This window comes from Bombina bombina, chromosome 5 (genome assembly GCF_027579735.1).
Source record: "Bombina bombina isolate aBomBom1 chromosome 5, aBomBom1.pri, whole genome shotgun sequence".
In the NCBI taxonomy this organism is placed as follows: Eukaryota; Metazoa; Chordata; class Amphibia; order Anura; family Bombinatoridae; genus Bombina; species Bombina bombina.
This window is the reverse complement of record NC_069503.1, coordinates 401263881-401284108: the sequence shown is the minus strand read 5'-3', so window position 1 is coordinate 401284108 and position 20228 is coordinate 401263881. Positions and strand designations below refer to the sequence as shown.

Sequence of the window (20228 nt, the reverse complement as noted above, 5' to 3'; positions counted from 1 at the left end):
AAAAAATTATAAAATATGAGGAAAAATTGAAAAAAAATACACTTTTTCTAACTTTGACCCCCCAAATCTGTTACATATCTACAACCACCAAAAAACACCTATGCTAAATAGTTTCTAAATTTTGTCCTGAGTTTAGAAATACCAAATGTTTACATGTTCTTTGCTTTTTTTGCAAGTTATAGGGCCATAAATACAAGTAGCACTTTGCTATTTCCAAACCTTTTTTTTTTCAAAATTAGCGCTAGTTACATTAGAACACTGATATCTTTCAGGAATCTCTGAATATCCATAGACATGTATATATTTTTTTTTAGTAGACATCCCAAAGTATTATTCTAGGCCCATTTTGGTATATTTCATGCCACCATTTCACCGCCAAATGCGATCAAATAAAAAAAATTGTTCACTTTTTCACAATTTTTTAGTTAGGTTTTAGGTTTCTCACTGAAATTATTTAAAAACAGCTTGTGCAATTATGGCACAAATGGTTGTAAATTCTTCTCTGGGATCCCCTTTGTTCAGAAATAGCAGACTTATATGGCTTTGGTGTTGCCTTTTGGTAATTAGAATGCCACTAAATGCCACTGCGCACCACACGTGTATTATGCCCAGCAGTGAAGGGGTTAATTAGGGAGCATGTAGGGAGCTTTTTGGGGTAATTTTAGCTTTAGTGTAGTGTAGTAGACAACCCCAAGTATTGATCTAGGCCCATTTTGGTATATTTTATGCCACCATTTCACCGCCAACTGCGATCAAATTAAAAAAAACGTAACATTTTTCACAATTTTAGGTTTCTCACTGAAATCATTTACAAACAGCTTGTGCAATTATGGCACAAATGGTTGTAAATGCTTCTCTGGGATCCCCTTTGTTCAGAAATAGCAGACATATATGGCTTTGGCGTTGCTTTTTGGTATTTAGAAGGCCGCTAAATGCCGCTGCGCATCACACGTGTATTATGGCTAGCAGTGAAGGGGTTAATTAGGTAGCTTGTAGGGAGCTTGCAGGGTTAATATCACATTTAGTGTAGAGCTCAGCCTCCCACCTGAAACATCAGACCCCCTGATCCCTCCCAAACAGCTCTCTTCCTTCCCCCACCCCACAATTGTCCCCGCCATCTTAAGTACTGGCAGAAAGTCTGCCAGTACTAAAATAAAAGCTATATTTGTGTGTTTTTTAAGAAAGCATATTTACATATGCTATTATGCTGCTGTGTACTATCCCCCTTAGCCCCCAACCTCACTGATCCCCCCCCAAACAGCTCTATAACCCTCCCACTCTAACTTAATCTGCGCCATCTTGGGTACTGGCAGCTGTCTGCCAGTACCCAGTTTAGAAGAAAACATGTGTTTTTTTAATTTTTATTAAGATTTTCTGTAGTGTAGCTTCCCCCCAAACAAAACCAACCCCCCACCCCTCCACGATCTCTTTTTGTGATATTAATTTTATTTAGATTTTGCAAGATTTGGGCAATTTTTTAATAAAAATATTTTCCGTAGTGTAGCGGTTCCCACCCACTCCCGCCCCGTGCACGTGCCCGCCCGCCACCCTCCGTGCACGTGCGCGCTCCCGTGCGCGCCCCCTAACAGTCCGCCCCCGATCCCGCCCCCCTTGACGTCAGAGGGCACACCGATGGCCGCCCACCCGCCTCCCAAGTCGGCTCCCACCCACCAACGATACCGGCCATCGATGTCCGGTGCAGAGAGGGCCACAGAGTGGCTCTCTCTGCATCGGATGGCCATGTAAGGTTATTGCAGGATGCCTCCATATCGAGGCATCACTGCAATAACCGGAAAGCAGCTGGAAGCGAGCAGGATCGCTTCCAGCTGCTTTCCACACCGAGGACGTGCAGGGTACGTCCTCAGGCGTTAACTGCCTTTTTTTTGAGGACGTACCCTGCACGTCCTCGGTCATTAAGGGGTTAAGGGACAAGTTGTAAATCCTGCAGGAAAGTCAGGATTTCCCTGGAGGGGTATACCTTTTTGGATTTGTAATAAAAGTCCATGAATATTCAAATGAAGGAAAAAAACAGCATATAGGATACCTAGAAACTGCACTTACAAAAAAAATACGTCTGGTTATGCCTCAGTTGAGACCTCAAATTTCTCAGGTATAGATCGTCATATGCTTGTTGAAGAGATAGAGGCTATGAAGCTGATAATTTTATCCTGTTTAATGGGTAAGCCTTTTAAAAAATGTAATTTTATTTCAACTGTTGACATAGGCCTTTAGTTATCAACGCGTCTACTTTACCTGCCTTCGCCGGCCCAATACGCCCGCCTAAGCTCGCCTACCATCGCCGCCGCGGACCTGAAAAATTTCGCCAAAGCTATCAAGAAATCTGTCAAAAAGCCGCGCACCAAGTACGGGGCGATGAGCAGCGGACTGTGATAGCTATCACTCATCCGATCTCGCTGCTCTTCGGCTTTTTGACAGCTTTATTGCTAGCCTGTCACTAAGCACCCACACTAAACTACACTGTTCTACCCCCTATACCAGCGCCCCCGCAGCCCCCCGCAACTAAATAAAGTTATTAACCCCTAAACCGCCGCTCCTAGACCCCTCCGCAACTCTTATAAATGTATTAACCCCTAAACCGCAGCTCCCAGACACCGCCGCCACTTGCATTATACCTAGTAACCCCTATCCTGCCCCCCCTATACCGCCGCCACCTATAATAAATTTATTAACCCCTATCCTGCCAATCCCGGACCTCGCCACAACTAAATAAATAGTTTAACCCCTAAACCGCCGCTCCCGGACCCCGCCGCAACCTATATTAAACTTATTAACCCCTAATCTGCCCCCTCTACACCGTCGCCACCTGTAATAAATTTATTATCCCCTATCCTGCCCCCCCTACACCGCCGCCACTGTAATAAAATTATTAACCCCTAAACCTAAGTCTAACACTAACCCTAACACCCCCCTAACTTAAATATTAATTAAATAAATCTAAATCATATTTCTCTTATTAACTAAATTAATCCTATTTAAAACTAAATACTTACCTGTAAAATAAACCCTAATATAGCTAAAATATAAATAATAATTATATTGTAGCTATCTTAGGATTTATTTTTATTTTACAGGCAACTTTCAATTTATTTTAACTATGTACAATAGCTATTAAATAGTTATTAACAATTTAATAGCTACCTAGTTAAAATAAAGAGAACTTTACCTGTAAAATAAAAACTAACCTAAGTTACAATTACACCTAACACTACACTATACTTTAATAAATTATTCCTATTTAAAACTAAATACTTACCTGTAAAATAAACCCTAAGATAGCTACAATGTAATTAATAATTACATTGTAGCTATTTTAGGATTTATATTTATTTTACAGGTAACTTTGTATTTATTTCAGCTAGTTAGAATAGTTATTAAATAGTTATTAACTATTTAATAACTACCTAGCTAAAAGAAATACAAAATTACCTGTAAAATAAATCCTAACCTAAGTTACAATTAAACCTAACACTACACTATCATTAAATTAATTAAATAAATTACCTACAAATAACTACAATTAAATTCAATTAAATAAACTAACTAAAGTACAAAAAATAAAAAAGCTAAGTTACAAAAAATACAAAAAATAAGTTACAAACATTTCAAAAATATTACAACAATTTTTTTTATTTTTTTTATTTTTTTTTATTGAGGTTATTAGAAACGATAACAATAAAAACTTAACAGACATCGATGTACAGATACGATATTACATTACCATTCAAAACAATGTAAATAGACCTGCCACACATATAAGCATTGCATGCCCGTTACAAATAAGTAGCCATTGAGCAAGAGAGTAATAGTCCAAACAATAACAAGGAATAGAGGTTTGAAGCTAAAATAACATATATGATCATGTTTGAACTTCGAAGACAAGTATTCCATATCGCAAGTCAATGTTACAATATTCATTCATATAATAAGTGGTGGTATACAATGATGATTGAGAAGTACAAATGTCTAAGAATGAAACCTCATTTTTATATATTAGTTAGGGTTCCCTGCTTTACTTGGAGGAGGGGTCACTTTTGGACCTGAGAATTCCAATGAAAAATGAGGAGGGAAATTGGCATTTGTGAGGCCGCTTTTGGACCTTAGTAGTGGTTATGGGGGGGTAAGCAGCGGGCAAAAGCTGCTTGAAATAAGAATGGGGGGAGGGGGGCGTGGTAAGTTAGCAATAAATAACCATTTAAGCATAAGTGTAGAGCTAATGAGTAACAGCCAGATGGCTCCTTGCACCTCTATTTTCAAATATTATCTGTAATTAAGTCCTCCTAAAACAATTGCAGTTCCCTTGGGCCTTACTAAGCTTATAATTTGAGGGGGATTAGCATTTGGAGTGGTCGCTTTTTGACCAAGGAAAGATTGGTGAGGGATTTGTTACTTAAAGGGACATAATACTCATATGCTAAATAACTTGAAACTGATGCAGTATAACTGTAAAAAGCTGACAGGAAAATATCACCTGAGCATCTCTATGTAAAAAAGGAAGATATTTTACCTCACAATCTCCTCAGCTCAGCAGAGTAAGTTCTGTGTAAAAAGTTATACTCAACTGCTCCCAGCTGCAGGTAAAAAAAATTAAAAAAATGAAGAAATGAACAGCAGCTAATCAGCATCAGCAGTGCTGAGGTCATGAACTTTTACTGTGATCTCATGAGATTTGACTTGACTCTCATGAGATTTCATTGTAAACTTCCTTTACCTGATTGGTGAAATAAGATGAGAGTGCACGATGCTCATCCCTTCAGATGTCCCAGGACAGACACACTAAAATGCTGCTTAGAAATCCTTTACAATGGGAGGTGGCTACTGAGGAACTTTTGAGGTAAAATATCTTTCTTTTTTACATAGAGATGTTCAGGTGATATTTTCTAGTCAGCTTTTTACAGCTATGCTGCATCACTTTCAAGTGTTTAAACATTTGGGTATTATGGCCCTTTAAGCCATAAAATAAACAGATAGAGCTAAACAGTCATATGTAATACAACACATAGAAAAATATCAAGTTTGTCTCTTGTAGAATATGTGAATATACATTAACTTTTCAGATAAGGATATCTTAGAAGCTGCAAAAGCCTCCATTACAATTAATTAGTGACAAGGTAAGACTGTCCGCCTGGTTAAGAAAGGCATACGGTTAAACCTTCTTATTATTAACAGGTGTCTAAATCATAAATGAAGAACAACAAAAGTTAAGATAAACTAGACAAACTTAAATGAGACCTCATTTTCTTTTAGAACAAAGATGTGAAGTAGCTACTGTCCTGTTCACTCTTGGACCAGTTTTATTAATAATGTTGTGTCAGATGGTAGCTACTTAAGACTAATTTATAAGTGTATAGTTATATAGTAAGTAAAGTGATTATGTAAGATATTAGGAACAAGGGTACAACGGGCGAGAGCCGTTCGTATAGTAAAGATGTGGGAATGGGAAGGAGGGCGTGTCCTTCTAGTTGCAGTGTGTGTGACTTACAGGGAATATGATAATCAATGCTGAGTCCAGGTGTAGAAATATCTTGGGCCTTATTATAGTTTTAGAGGAAAAGTGGAGATTATGGTTCAGAAGGTTACTCTGATGTACTCATGTACTCTTTTGTTATGGCATATGCAAGGCTGGTAACTAATTTTATGTGGTAGCATGGAAACTATAACATGGGAATTGGGAGAGCGCAAAAATATATGATATAAAGCGAATTGTAATGTAAATACATAGGTTTGTCGGAGAGTTTAGAAGGTATCTGGGAGCTCTAACAAGAATCAGATATACAAATATGTGTTCTGCATGTGGAACCTTGTATTAGTGTGTGGCAAGCAAGCCACTGCTATAATGAAAGGAGGTGATGTTGCAAGCTTACTATGTGCCTCGCAGTGAATAAATTATATATATACACACCTACATCTCTCAGGAAGATAGTTTTCTATGCGTATTGTGAGTACATGAGCGCAAAAGATAGGACTGTTATGGTGTGGGGAGGGCTAGTAGGCTTTTGGACCTGAATGAGTGTAAATATAAATATAATTATGCAGGGTGTGGTGCGTGGCTAAAATAGACCATTATTAAATGGATGCTCAAATATCTGTGTAAATAGTGTGTTATAGTAACTGATGTGGTATAAAGGTTTTTAAAAAGAGAAAAATTTGTAACAGAAAGCAAAACTAGTATATACACAAATAGCAATATTTTCTAATGAAGTAACAGCTCAAGTAAAAAAAAAAAAAAGGGGTACATATAAATTCTTAAATGTGAACCTAGGGAATATGAAGATATATATTAGCATAGGCAAAAGAGAAGGGCTTCTCCACACTTGGAAGTAAATGTTAGGGGTTGAAATACTGATACCCGGTGAAACCGATAGGTAAAAACATTAATGCAAAAAGTTAAGAACACATGGTTATTGGAGTTTTCCTGCTATCTTGTATAATACATTCCTAGCTATGTCCCTATAGATGGGTAGTAACTTAGGTGTATGCCAGCTGAGTTAGCTATTATAGGAGAAAAACAGGCCATCAGTCATGAATTGCCTAGAAATTTCAAAATTAACTATATGAAACACGAAGGCAAAAATACATATTATAGATATCCTACTAGGGTAGAATAATTATATCCATGCACCTGGGAGTGTAAATAGCTGACAATTATTATCTTCCCCTTTGTACATTTTTGAAAAAGCAGTAAGCTGAAGTAACTTAATATTCTGAGGTCTCTAGTACACATTACAAAATTATATATAGCAGGGGAAGGGTACTTATTGTTGTCTGCCCTTTTAAGTGATACAAACAAGTTATAACATAAAGGGATAATCTAAAAAAAAAACTCCATGCTAGGGTTTAACAAATCAAAGTTAGTGTTAGTAAACGGCCACAATGACCCCATCAACAAGGCTGGTTATAAGATTGGGGCATCAGACCTGTAGGGCAAATATATTTAGCCAATCCCATGTCTGATAACATGCTGTCCTCCGTAGCCTGCAGTCCATAGATTATAGTAGAAAGGACTCGTGTTTCGATCCGGTACGATAGGTATGCTCCCCACTAGTGATACAAAAAAAAAACAGTAGGCTTTCACCTCTTAGCCACAGCATCGCTGGAACCGCAAACAAAGGGAGAAGGGGAACTTCTGGCATTCGGACTTGTAAGTCGGTCGTATCCTCCTTATGAGAGACCAGGGGCAAACTTGTAATTGTAGAGTCTCCTAGGAATGCAGTAGTTGGTCATTGTGGGAACAGGGTCTGCACGGCAAGGCACGACTTCAGACAGTGCTCTAGTACATGCTTCGTACTTTCATCTTCAGTAGTAAGGCTGTCAGGCGAGGGTGAGCTGACTAGGAGAGGCGTCATATCAGAGACCGGGTTGCTTGCAGAAGAGTGCGTAGGTGTCCCTGGCTTCACAGAATTAGGCGTCAAGGATGGTGCCATGTCGGTCTGCAGACACAAGGCGAGCTACAGGCTTAGAGGTAATGAGTTGTTCAGCTGTGCGTGGAGTAGGGCCGCTCCTTATTATTTCAGCAAGGGCTTTAAACTGGTTATCCATCTTGTGTCCCAGATTGGCGAGTAGATCGCATACAGTCTGGTGATGTAGCTCCATCATATATCGTCAGTTGGGTGGGCTCGCTTACCACAGAAGGCTAGGAAGAGTTAGGATTATTATAGGAAAGCCTCAACTTTGGCACGCCAGCAATCTGATCTAGGGCTCCGGATAGTGTAAACCCTATAAAAGCATCATCTATAGATGTAAGAGCAGTTCCCAAAGTGTAGTCCACATGTTATGTTCCTGTATCCCCAGTAGTTTCATAGATATTCGACAGATTATCTCCTCGATTTTAGGAGCCTCCAAATCTGCAGTCTAACATGGTTGCCGTCAGGACACGCCCCCATATTACAACAATTTTAAGCTACTTACACCTAATCTAAGCCCCCTAATAAAATAACAAAGCCCCCCAAAATAAAAAAATTCCCTACACTATTCTACATTAAAAAGTTACCAGCCAATAGAATGCAGATTGAGCTTACATTCTATTGGCTTAAATTGTTGTAATATTTTTTAAATGTTTGTAACTTATTTTTTTTATTTTTTGTAACTTAGCTTTTTTTATTTTTTGTACTTTAGTTAGTTTATTTAATTGAATTTAATTGTAGTTATTTGTAGGTAATTAATTTAATTAATTTAATGATAGTGTAGTGTTAGGTTTAATTGTAACTTAGGTTAGGATTTATTTTACAGGTAATTTTGTATTTCTTTTAGCTAGGTAGTTATTAAATAGTTAATAACTATTTAATAACTATTCTAACTAGCTAAAATAAATACAAAGTTACCTGTAAAATAAATATAAATCCTAAAATAGCTACAAAGTAATTATTAATTATATTGTAGCTATCTTAGGGTTTATTTTACAGGTAAGTATTTAGTTTTAAATAGGAATAATGTATTTAATGATAGTGTAGTGTTAGGTGTAATTGTAACTTAGGTTAGTTTTTATTTTACAGGTAAATTTCTCTTTATTTTAACTAGGTAGCTATTAAATATTTATTAACTATTTAATAGCTATTGTACCTAGTTAAAATAAATTGAAAGTTGCCTGTAAAATAAAAATAAATCCTAAGATAGCTGCAATATAATTATTATTTATATTGTAGCTATATTAGGGTTTATTTTAAAGGTAAGTATTTAGTTTTAAATAGGATTAATTTAGTTAATAAGAGAAATATTATTTAGATTTATTTAATTAATATTTAAGTTAGGGGGGTGTTAGGGTTAGGGTTAGACTTAGAAGTTAATAATTTTATTACAGTGGCGGTGGTGTAGGGGGGGCAGGATAGGGGTTAATAAATGTATTATAGGTGGCGACGGTGTAGGGGGGGCAGATTAGGGGTTAATAAGTTTAATATAGGTTGCGGCGGTTTAGGGGTTAAACTATTTATTTAGTTGCGGCGAGGTCCCGGATCCGCAGGATAGAAGTTAATAACTTTATTATAGGTGGCGACGGTGTAGGGGGGGCAGGATAGGGGTTAATAGGTATTATGTAGGTGGCGGCGGGGTCCGGGAGCGGCGGTTTAGGGGTTAATACATATATTATAGTTGCGGGGGGCTCCAGGAGTGGCAGTTTAGGGGTTAATACATATATTATATTGGCGGTGGGCTCCGGGAGCGGCGGTTTAGGGGGTAATACATTTATTTAGTTGCGGCGGTGTAGGGGAGGCAGATTAGGGATGTTTAGACTCGGGGTACATGTTAGGGTGTTAGGTGCAGACGTTTCCCATAGGAATCAATGGGATGTCGGGCAGCAGCGAACATGAGCTTTCGCTATGGTCCGACTCTTATTGATTGCTATGGGATCCGCCGCCTCCAGGGAGACGGTTTGAAAACCAGGTACGCTGGGCCGGAAAAGTGCCGAACGTACCTGCTAGTTTTTTGATAACTAGCAAAAGTAGTCAGATTGTGCTGAACTTGTGTGCGGAACATCTGTAGTGACGTAAGAATCGATCTGTGTCGGACTGAGTCCGGCGGATCGAAGCTTACGTCACTATATTCTACTTTTGCTGGTGTCTAGGGCTTGATAACTAAGGCGAATCAGCCTCACCACAAATACGCTGCGGAATTCCATTGTATTTGAGGTTGACGCCTTGATAACTAGGGGCCATAGCCTCCTGTTTCCCAAATGTATTGGTTGCTATAAGAATATATTTAACAATTCTAGTGACAGTCACATCAGGAGATAGAAGTGAAGTTAAAGGATATGAAACACAAATGATTTCTTTCATGATTCAGATAGAGCATGCAATTGTAAGCAACTTTATAATTTACTCCTATTATCAATGTAGCCACAAATCAGCAAGCGCTACCCAGGGTGCTTAACCAAAAATGGGCCGACTCCTAAGCTTACATTCCTGCTTTTCAACTAAAGATACCAAAAGAACAAAGAAAAGAATAGGAGTAAATTAGAAATTTGCTCTGCCTGAATCGTGAAAGAAAGAAAAAAATTGGTTTAATATCCCTTCAATTAAAAATTGTTTGTGGTCTAACATGGACGAAGATAGGCTAAATAATCTAGCAGTATTATTGACTGAATGTGAAGAAGGAAGAAGCGTACATTTTGAAGCCCATTTATGGGAATTTTCAGAAAAAAAGGTCATAAAAGTTGGTCTTTAAACAATTATATATTTGTAAAGTATTTGCTTGGCTGTGTTATTCTTAATATGATTTGGTTTATGTTTACAATGTGTTTGTTTTATGTTTATATTCAAACAAAAGACCCAGACCGACTCAACCCATGAAAATATAAAATATAAGTTGTAATGCTCCATATCATTGGCTACATTACAAGTGGCACGCTAACTGCTGCACGAGAGCGATATCGGCTTTTTGAAAGTAAACGCGATCATAAGAGCTCACCTTCGTCAGATTAGCACAATTGAAACCTTGTAGAAAGGGAAGAGAGTTAAAAAAGTTGCACTAAACACAACATAAATACAATGAAAAAATAGTTACACTCATAGAAACAATATCTGCTAAAAAATATTCATATAAATATTAAAAAAAGTTATAAATGCTCAAATGTATATCGTATGTGACAAGGTGTTTGACTGCAAAAGGCTATATTGTATATATATATATATATATATATATATATATATATATATATATACTGTATATATATATATATATATATATATATATATATACATACATACGTATACATGTCTAAAAATGAATGTGCATATATATATATATTTATGTGTTTTACTCTATGGTTACTTTAAATATTTAACATTCCAATATTTTTCACATACAGGAATATTATATTTATTGTAAATACAGATTTGTATCTATATACTGTATCTGCATATACCTATACCTGTATATATATTCCTATAAATATATAGGTATAGGTATAGCTGTAAAAAGCTGACTAGAAAAGCTGAGAGCAGGCGGACAGGTTATGGAGCAGCGGTCTTTGTGACCGCTGCTTCATAACTGATTTTTCTGGCGAGCCTGCAGGCTCAACAGAAACACGGGGCATCAAGCTCCATTCGGAGCTTGATAGATATGCCCCAATGAATCCACAACAATCGTTTATTTATTAATTTCCTAAAAGGTAAACAGATATTTTCAAACGATTGATTGAAGTCAGGGTTCCTTGAAAAGTTAATGCTATAACACACTTTAATCCATTGATTAATAATCCTTGTACCTCTCAGCCTCAGACAAAGGGCGTCAGTGGTATAAGAATGGGTGAAACTGACCACACTTATTATTCAAGTCAATTATAAAAACATCTACAAAGTATTCAGAATAGTTTTTGGCATAAAAATACATGATGATGGCACAATAAGATGCGCTCAATTTATTACCTAGCTAGAGAACCATGGGAATGCAATTGAATTTATACAAAAGATTGTGCCAGGAGTTACTGAGAAAGAAAAGCAATCTTTTGCAAATGGTAACAAAGGATACAGCAAGTAAATGGTTTGTTCAGAATTCATGTGGACAAAGGGAGAGAGATTGATTCCTTAGACAAAACGGAGTGTATAAATTTACTTAATAAAATGCTTGGAGCTACAGGATTTGATATGCATGTTTATTTCTGACACATTATACAATGCACTGAATTCTTTTGTCCAGTGGGCTTCAGGCCTTGCTCCATCACTGATGTTTTCATGTTTCAAGTCCATATTGTAGGGGTTCCCTGGCTACTTGTGTGATGCTAATCTACTGTTACATAAACTGCGGATTCATGATTTTGGTTAAAGGGCCATAATAGGCAAAAAATGACATGCTCTAATTCATTAGACCATGTAATTTTATGACCGTTGACCCTATGCTACTGTGTGTTTAGCCCCTGCAAAGGTGTTAAACACACAGTAAAAGTGCCACTTGGGACCCACAGAGCAGTGTTGGTCCCAAGCAGAACCCACCTCTGATCCAATCAGCAGCTCTAGTCACATGATTTTGATGTGCAGCTAGCGCTGCTGATTGGGTCAGTGGTGGCTTCCACTCGGGACCAGCAGTGCTCCACAGGTCCAAATTGGAGCAAGTAATTTTTTTCTTTTAAGGCCCTTTAACTATCTTTTAATTATATAACTAATTGCCTAATTATTGTTTAGAGTACTTGTATAACTCTTAATAAAATTGCTGTTATAAAAATGACAGTGTGTGATTGTTGACATTTATCCTGAACCTCTTGCATGTTATTGGTTCTGATCTATTTTTGGGGGGATCTCACATCTGTGTAATTCAGTATTTATAAACTCTTTTCCCTCAGGACCCACAGTAAATAATATTATGAGCACCTTTGACAAGAACAAATTAGATAACCACAATTACTGAATGGCTGATTTTATTCCCTCTTCTTTGCTTTAGACACGATGAACCTCTGGGCTGTTATAGGATCCTGAGGGCTGAAATTAAAAAAAAAAAAAGTAAGTTGATTATATGGCAAAAAAAGGGGCATCTGATATAGCCCCCCTCACACTATAGAACACATCCATATTGTCTAGTGGTGCAGACGATACAAAATACCTAATGTCCACAGCACCTGATTATAGTAAACTTTCCTTTATTCAGACATATTAAAACAGCAAAGTTTCGTGACCATATGTCACTTAATCATGCTATGATAGCATGATTAAGGGACATATGGTCACGAAACGTTGCTATAATCAGGTGCTGTGGACATTACGTATTTTGGATATTTGGAGGGGTTGGGCAGTTTTACCCCAGTCTTCACGAGCACCATTGCAGGAGTGCTGGCCCAAGTTTCTAATATTTGGTGCAGACGAATGATACATCAGCTACATGATACTGGGGCATGTGACCCCTGTAAGTCATGTTGGGACAAGTGTTTGGTAACTCAAAAACATTCCTTGTGCCTGCAGGGACAGGTGATTAGTACAAATTGTAAACTACATGATTAGAAACCTTCATATAAAAGAATAATTTTGCAATGAAAACTGCATATTTATTTTGTCAAATGAGTATATTGTTTTATGTTTATTCTTTGCAATGATTTCCCTGTCCCCCAGAGCTAAAGAGTGCCTGCTAACTAATCCCAAACTAATATTCAGATACAGCACATACTCTGTTTGCACATGTGCATACTGGGGTAGCCTGAACTCTTGTATTCCCTGAAGGAGGCTTAGCACTGATTAAACTTGGATACTATGCAAAAGAATGGTTTGCCTATCATGACTGTTGATGCAAAACTAATAATCCACCTTTTAAAACCATGTGACACCATAGAAGCTAAGAAAGGGAGGGCAACTAAACTAAAGCTCCCTAAAATTGCGTAAAAGTATTAACCCAAGCCTCCATGGGAGAAAGTGAAACAAACCTGTTTTTTATATGTATTTTGCAACAAAAGGCTGCAAAAAATATAATGAATGTATATTGCAATAATGTTTCACTTGCAATAATGAAATATTTTATGCGTTGTTGAAATATCAAGTTTAATCGTCCTTTAATGGAAGTGCCTGTAGTTCGCAAGGGTATCATTAAATAAGAAGGTATTTTCCCTCTTCTAAAGGAGAGATTGCATGTCCCTTTAAATAAAGTGTTGCTTATGAAATGATTGCATTTGTATGATGATGTAACTTAAGGATAAATTAAGCAATATACTCTTCATAAAGTAAGAACAGTATGTCTATGCAAGTTATTACAGAGAAAAATCTTTTCATTTAAATATTTCAATTCTGAATAGATTCAATGTTGAATGACTGTCACAGATGCTGGGATTTAGGTTGTATGACTTTGTTGTCTTGCATAATCCTTGAAATTATATTTTACCTTTTCAGCATTGAAACTACATTTTAAGTTATTTAGCCTTCACCTAATCAGAAACTCTGAATCTTCTCAATACCATTTTGTTTTGCAGACAATATACAAAAGACAAAACTGCAAACAAAGCAAAATATAAATAAAAATAGTGCTCAGGTACATAATGTGAGACTGCTTAGTCAGAGAATTGCTTAATAATAAAAGAAGTACCACTCACAGTTTAATGAAGTTTTATGTATATGTTCTATATTTATCACAGCTACAAAGTTTAAAGATACTTCACTGCAACCTTCTTCATTGAATCAAACCTCTTTTTATGATAAACAAAAGCCAGCGTTTTAGAGCAAATTTGTGTAAAAAAAATATCCGGTGTCAAATTAGACTAATGTGACTAAAAGTGAATACTTATGTAATCTAGAAACAGAAATAGGAAAGGAAAATGACCATTTTACTTTTAGTAAAAGAGAAGCAATGCGATCATTTTTTAACTATTTAGGAAGAAACACTAATATTATATAGTTCTTATGAGTGTTTTATGAACTTTGAGTAAAGGTAAAATTTAAAAGTGTTCATAAACCTTTTAATTTATGCGAAATTTGAAATTAAAGGGACACTGAACCCAAATTTTTTCTTTCATGATTCAGATAGAGCATGCAATTTTAAGCAACTTTCTAATTTACTTCTATTATCAATTTTTCTTCGTTCTCTTGCTATCTTTATTTGAAAAAGAAGGCATCTAAGGTAAGGAGCCAGCAAATGTTTGGTTCAGCACTTGTTTATTGATGCTGTCCAATCAGAAAGGACAACCCAGGTTGTTCACCAAAAATGGTCCGGCATCTAAACTTACATTCTTGCTTTTCAAATAAGCATACCAAGAGAATAAAGAAAATTTGATAATAGGAGTAAATGAGAAAGTTGCTTAAAATTGCATGCTCTATCTGAATCATTAACGAATACATTTGGGTTCAGTGACCCTTTAATGCTGCAGCTTCCCCAAAAATCTAAGGAGTATGGACATTTTCTGAACAGTCAAGAAAATCAATTAACATTGAGCATTAAATCTTAATTCCTATGTTATCCTATTACTTTTCCTAAATATTGTACTATTAGAATATTTAAAGAACCATTAAATACAGCACAATTGCATAATCAACATGTGCATAATAAAAAGGCTTACTCTGAATTTAAAATAAACAGTAGATTTTTTTCTGACAAATGTATTCCCCCCCCCCCATTTTCTAGCCTCTGTATCATGTGACAACCATCAACCAATCACAGACTAGTCTAAATATACACTGTGCACTTGTGCACATGCTCAGTAGGAGCTTGTGCCTCAGAAAGTGTGTGTATAATCAAAGTTTGATAATGGAAGTAAATTAAATTAGAAAGCCTCCTAAAACTGCATGCTCTTAATCATGAGAGTTTATTATTGACTTTAGTGTCCCTTCAACTTGGATGCAAAATGAAAAATCCTTAACTTTCTGAATGATAACTACTATAACGCTAGTAAATGTTTCCCAGTGTTCCATTCCTCAACTTCTATATTAGTACAACTGGCTATTTGTCTACGTTAATTTATTTTCTGGTGGTATCAAATAATTGAAATGCAACTACAACAGAAAGTGCCTTGCTCAATTATAGAAATGTGTAGATTTTATGAATGTGTAGATTTTTAATTCAATAACTTGGGTTTTGATGATGATATTTTGTATCAAATCATCAATGCATTGACAGGTGATATAAAATAATTTACAATCTTCTATTGATTCATCATTTCAGTTTGGAATGGATTAAAGGGACAGAACAATAAAAAGAATAGACTATTGTTTAAAAAGATAGATAATCCCTTTATTATCCATTCCCTAGTTTTGCATAGCCAACACTGTTATATTAATATACCTTTTACCTCTGTAATTACTTACGGCTAGATTTAGAGTTTTGTCGGTAACGACCCGAAAATCTAACGCCGGCTTTTTTCTGGCCGCACCATAAAAATAACTCTGGTATTGAGAGTCCACATAAAGGCTGCGTTAGGCTCCAAAAAAGGAGCGTAGAGCATATTTAACGCAGCTTCAACTCTCGATACCAGAGTTGCTTACGGACGCGGCCAGCCTCAAAAACGTGCTCGTGCACGATTCCCCCATAGGAAACAATGGGGCTGTTTGAGCTGAAAAAAAACCTAACACCTGCAAAAAAGCCGCGTTCAGCTCCTAACGCAGCCCCATTGTTTGCTATGGGGAAACACTTCCTACGTCTGCACCTAACACCCTAACATGTACCCCGAGTCTAAACACCCCTAACCTTACACTTATTAACCCCTAATCTGCCGCCCCGCTATCGCTGACCCCTGCATATTATTTTTAACCCCTAATCTGCCGCTCCGTAAACCGCCGCTACTTACATTATCCTTATGTACCCCTAATCTGCTGCCCCTAACACCGCCGACCCCTATATTATATTTATTAACCCCTAATCTGCCCCCCACAACGTCGCCTCCACCTGCCTACACTTATTAACCCCTAATATGCCGACCGGACCGCACCGCTATCATAATAAAGTTATTAACCCCTAATCCGCCTCACTAACCCTATAATAAATAGTATTAACCCCTAATCTGCCCTCCCTAACATCGCCGACACCTAACTTCAATTATTAACCCCTAATCTGCCGACTGGAGCTCACCGCTATTCTAATAAATGTATTAACCCCTAAAGCTAAGTCTAACCCTAACACTAACAACCCCCTAAATTAAATATAATTTTAATCTAACGAAATTAATTAACTCTTATTAAATAAATTATTCCTATTTAAAGATAAATACTTACCTGTAAAATAAATCCTAATATAGCTACAATATAAATTATAATTATATTATAGCTATTTTAGGATTAATATTTATTTTACAGGTAACTTTGTATTTATTTTAACCAGGTACAATAGCTATTAAATAGTTAAGAACTATTTAATAGATAAAATAGTTAAAATAATTACAAAATTACCTGTAAAATAAATCCTAACCTAAGTTACAATTAAACCTAACACTACACTATCAATAAATTAATTAAATAAAATACCTATAATTATCTACAATTAAACCTAACACACTATCAATAAATAAATTAAATACAATACTTACAAATAACTACAATGAAATAAACTATCTAAAGTACAAAAAATAAAAAAGAACTAAGTTACAAAAAATTAAAAAATATTTACAAACATAAGAAAAATATTACAACAATTTTAAACTAATTACACCTACTCTAAGCCCCCTAATAAAATAACAAAGCCCCCCAAAATAAAAAAATGCCCTACCCTATTCTAAATTACTAAAGTTCAAAGCTCTTTTACCTTACCAGCCCTGAACAGGGCCCTTTGCGGGGCATGCCCCAAGAAGTTCAGCTCTTTTGCCTGTAAAAAAAAACATACAATACCCCCCCCAACATTACAACCCACCACCCACATACCCCTAATCTAACCCAAACCCCCCTTAAATAAACCTAACACTAAGCCCCTGAAGATCTTCCTACCTTATCTTCACCATACCAGGTTCACCGATCGATCCAGAAGAGCTCCTCCGATGTCCTGATCCAAGCCCAAGCGGGGGGCTGAAGAGGTCCATGATCCGGCTGAAGTCATCATCCAAGCGGGAGCTGAAGAGGTCCATGATCCGGCTGAAGTCTTCATCCAAGCGGGAGCTGAAGAGGTCCATGATCCGGATGAAGTCTTCTATCAACGGCATCTTCAATCTTCTTTCTTCGGGAGCCATCATCTTCCATCCGACACGGAACATCCTCTTCTCCCGACGCCTACTAGCCGAATGACGGTTCCTTTAAATGACGTCATCCAATCAGCCAATCGGATTGAACTTGATTCTGATTGGCTGATTCCATCAGCCAATCAGAATATTCCTACCTTATATCCGATTGGCTGATAGAATCCTATCAGCCAATCGGAATTCGAGGGACGCCATCTTGGCTGACGTCAGTTAAAGGAACCGTCATTCGTCGTTCAGTCGTCGGCCAGGATGGATGTTCCGCGTCGGAGGTCTTCAGGATCCTGCCGCTCCGCTCCGGATGGATGACGATAGAAGATCCCGCTTGGATGAAGACTTCAATCGGATGGAAGACCTCTTCTGCCCCGCTTGGATGAAGACTTCTACCGGATGGAGGACCTCTTCTTGCTCCGCTTGGATGAAGAATTTGGCTCGGCTGGGTGAAGACGACTCAAGGTAGGGAGATCTTCAGGGGCTTAGTGTTAGGTTTATTTAAGGGGGGTTTGGGTTAGATTAGGGGTATGTGGGTGGTGGGTTGTAATGTTGGGGGGGGGTATTGTATGTTTTTTTTTACAGGCAAAAGAGCTGAACTTCTTGGGGCATGCCCGCAAAGGGCCCTGTTCAGGGCTGGTAAGGTAAAAGAGCTTTGAACTTTAGTAATCTAGAATAGGGTAGGGCATTTTTTTATTTTGGGGGGCTTTGTTATTTTATTAGGGGGCTTAGAGTAGGTGTAATTAGTTTAAAATTGTTGTAATATTTTTCTTATGTTTGTAAATATTTTTTTATTTTTTGTAACTTAGTTCTTTTTTATTTTTTGTACTTTAGTTAGTTTATTTCATTGTAGTTATTTGTAGGTATTGTATTTAATTAATTTATTGATAGTGTAGTGTTAGGTTTAATTGTAGGTAATTGTAGGTATTTTATTTAATTAATTTATTGATAGTGTAGAGTTAGGTTTAATTGTAACTTAGGTTAGGATTTATTTTACAGGTAAATTTGTAATTATTTTAACTATTTTAGCTATTAAATAGATCTTAACTATTTAATAGCTATTGTACCTGGTTAAAATAAATACAAAGTTACCTGTAAAATAAATATTAATCCTAAAATAGCTATAATATAATTATAATTTATATTGTAGCTATATTAGGATTTATTTTACAGGTATTTATCTTTAGTTTTAGGGTTAGACTTAGCTTTAGGGGTTAATACATTTATTAGAATAGCGGTGAGCTCCAGTCGGCAGATTAGGGGTTAATGTTTGAAGTTAGGTGTCGGCGATGTTAGGGAGGGCAGATTAGGGGTTAATACTATTTATTATAGGGTTAGTGAGGCGGATTAGGGGTTAATAACTTTATAATAATAGTGGTGCGGTCCGCTCGGCAGATTAGGGGTTAATAAGTGTAGGTAGGTGGAGGCAACGTTGAGGGGGGCAGATTAGGGGTTAATAAATATAATATAGGGGTCGGCGGTGTAAGGGGCAGCAGATTAGGGGTACATAAGTATAACGTAGGTGGCGGCGCTTTGTGGTCGGCAGATTAGGGGTTAATTATTGTAGGTAGCTGGCTGCGACGTTGTGGGGGGCAGGTTAGGGGTTAATAAATATAATATAGGGGTCGGCGGTGTTAGGGGCAGCAGATTAGGGGTACATAAGTATAACGTAGGTGGCGGTCGGCAGATTAGGGGTTAAAAAAATTAAATCGAGTGGCGGCGATGTGGGGGGACCTCGGTTTAGGGGTACATAGGTAGTTTATGGGTGTTAGTGTACTTTAGAGCACAGTAGTTAAGAGCTTTATGAACCGGCGTTAGCCCATAAAGCTCTTAACTACTGACTTTTTTCTGCGGCTGGAGTTTTGTCGTTAGAATTCTAATGCTCACTTCAGACACGACTCTAAATACCGGAGTTAGAAAAATCCCATTGAAAAGATAGGATACGCAATTTACGTAAGGGGATCTGCGGTATGGAAAAGTCGTGGCTGAAAAGTGAGCGTTAGACCCTTTTTTGAGTGACTCCAAATACCGGAGGTAGCCTAAAACCAGCGTTAGGAGCCTCTAACGCTGGTTTTCACGGCTAACGCCAAACTCTAAATCTAGGCCTTAGTATCTAGGCCTCTGCAGACTGCCCCCTTATTTCAGTTCATTTGACAGACATACATGTATTAGCGCCCTCTATCTGTGAAGATACTCCTCCCTTCTCCACTCCCCTGCATTGGAAAAGACCCATTACAAGTTTGAAAAGCAGCACAATGTTATCAAAAAATATGCAAAACTATACATTGTTACAAAAACACTCCCAGATGGGCTATATAAATGTATAATCTACAAAACATTTATGCAAAAGAAAATCTAGTAAATACTTTCAGTAGTTTTTGAGATTTAAATAAAGTAAATACATTCAGTAGTTTATGAGATGTAAAAATTAGAAAACATTTTTTCCTTGTTTGCTTTTGAATAATTTGTTAGAAAGAACAGCATAAACATCTACTGCATCATGTCTAATCCAATGTATCTTTGAGATAGATAGTAGTGTAGATGTAGCCTCTATTAAAGGGGTAGAAGAATTCCTATCTCAGCACATCTGTAGTAAAAAAAAAGAAATTATTAGAAAACATGTAACTAAATCTTCTTAACTTCTTAAAAAGTACTTGTTTTTATT

General features: G+C 36.9%; 1 long non-coding RNA gene across 1 annotated transcript in view; it reads left to right on the top strand.

Moving 5' to 3' along the window:
- The window catches only part of LOC128659354 (uncharacterized), a 114602-nt gene that overhangs the window by 24571 nt on the left and 69803 nt on the right, over nucleotides 1-20228 (top strand). Inside the window, exon 3 of the long non-coding RNA XR_008402343.1 lies at nucleotides 12385-12443. This is a non-coding gene — a long non-coding RNA (uncharacterized LOC128659354). The remainder of the gene's footprint in view (nucleotides 1-12384; nucleotides 12444-20228) is intronic.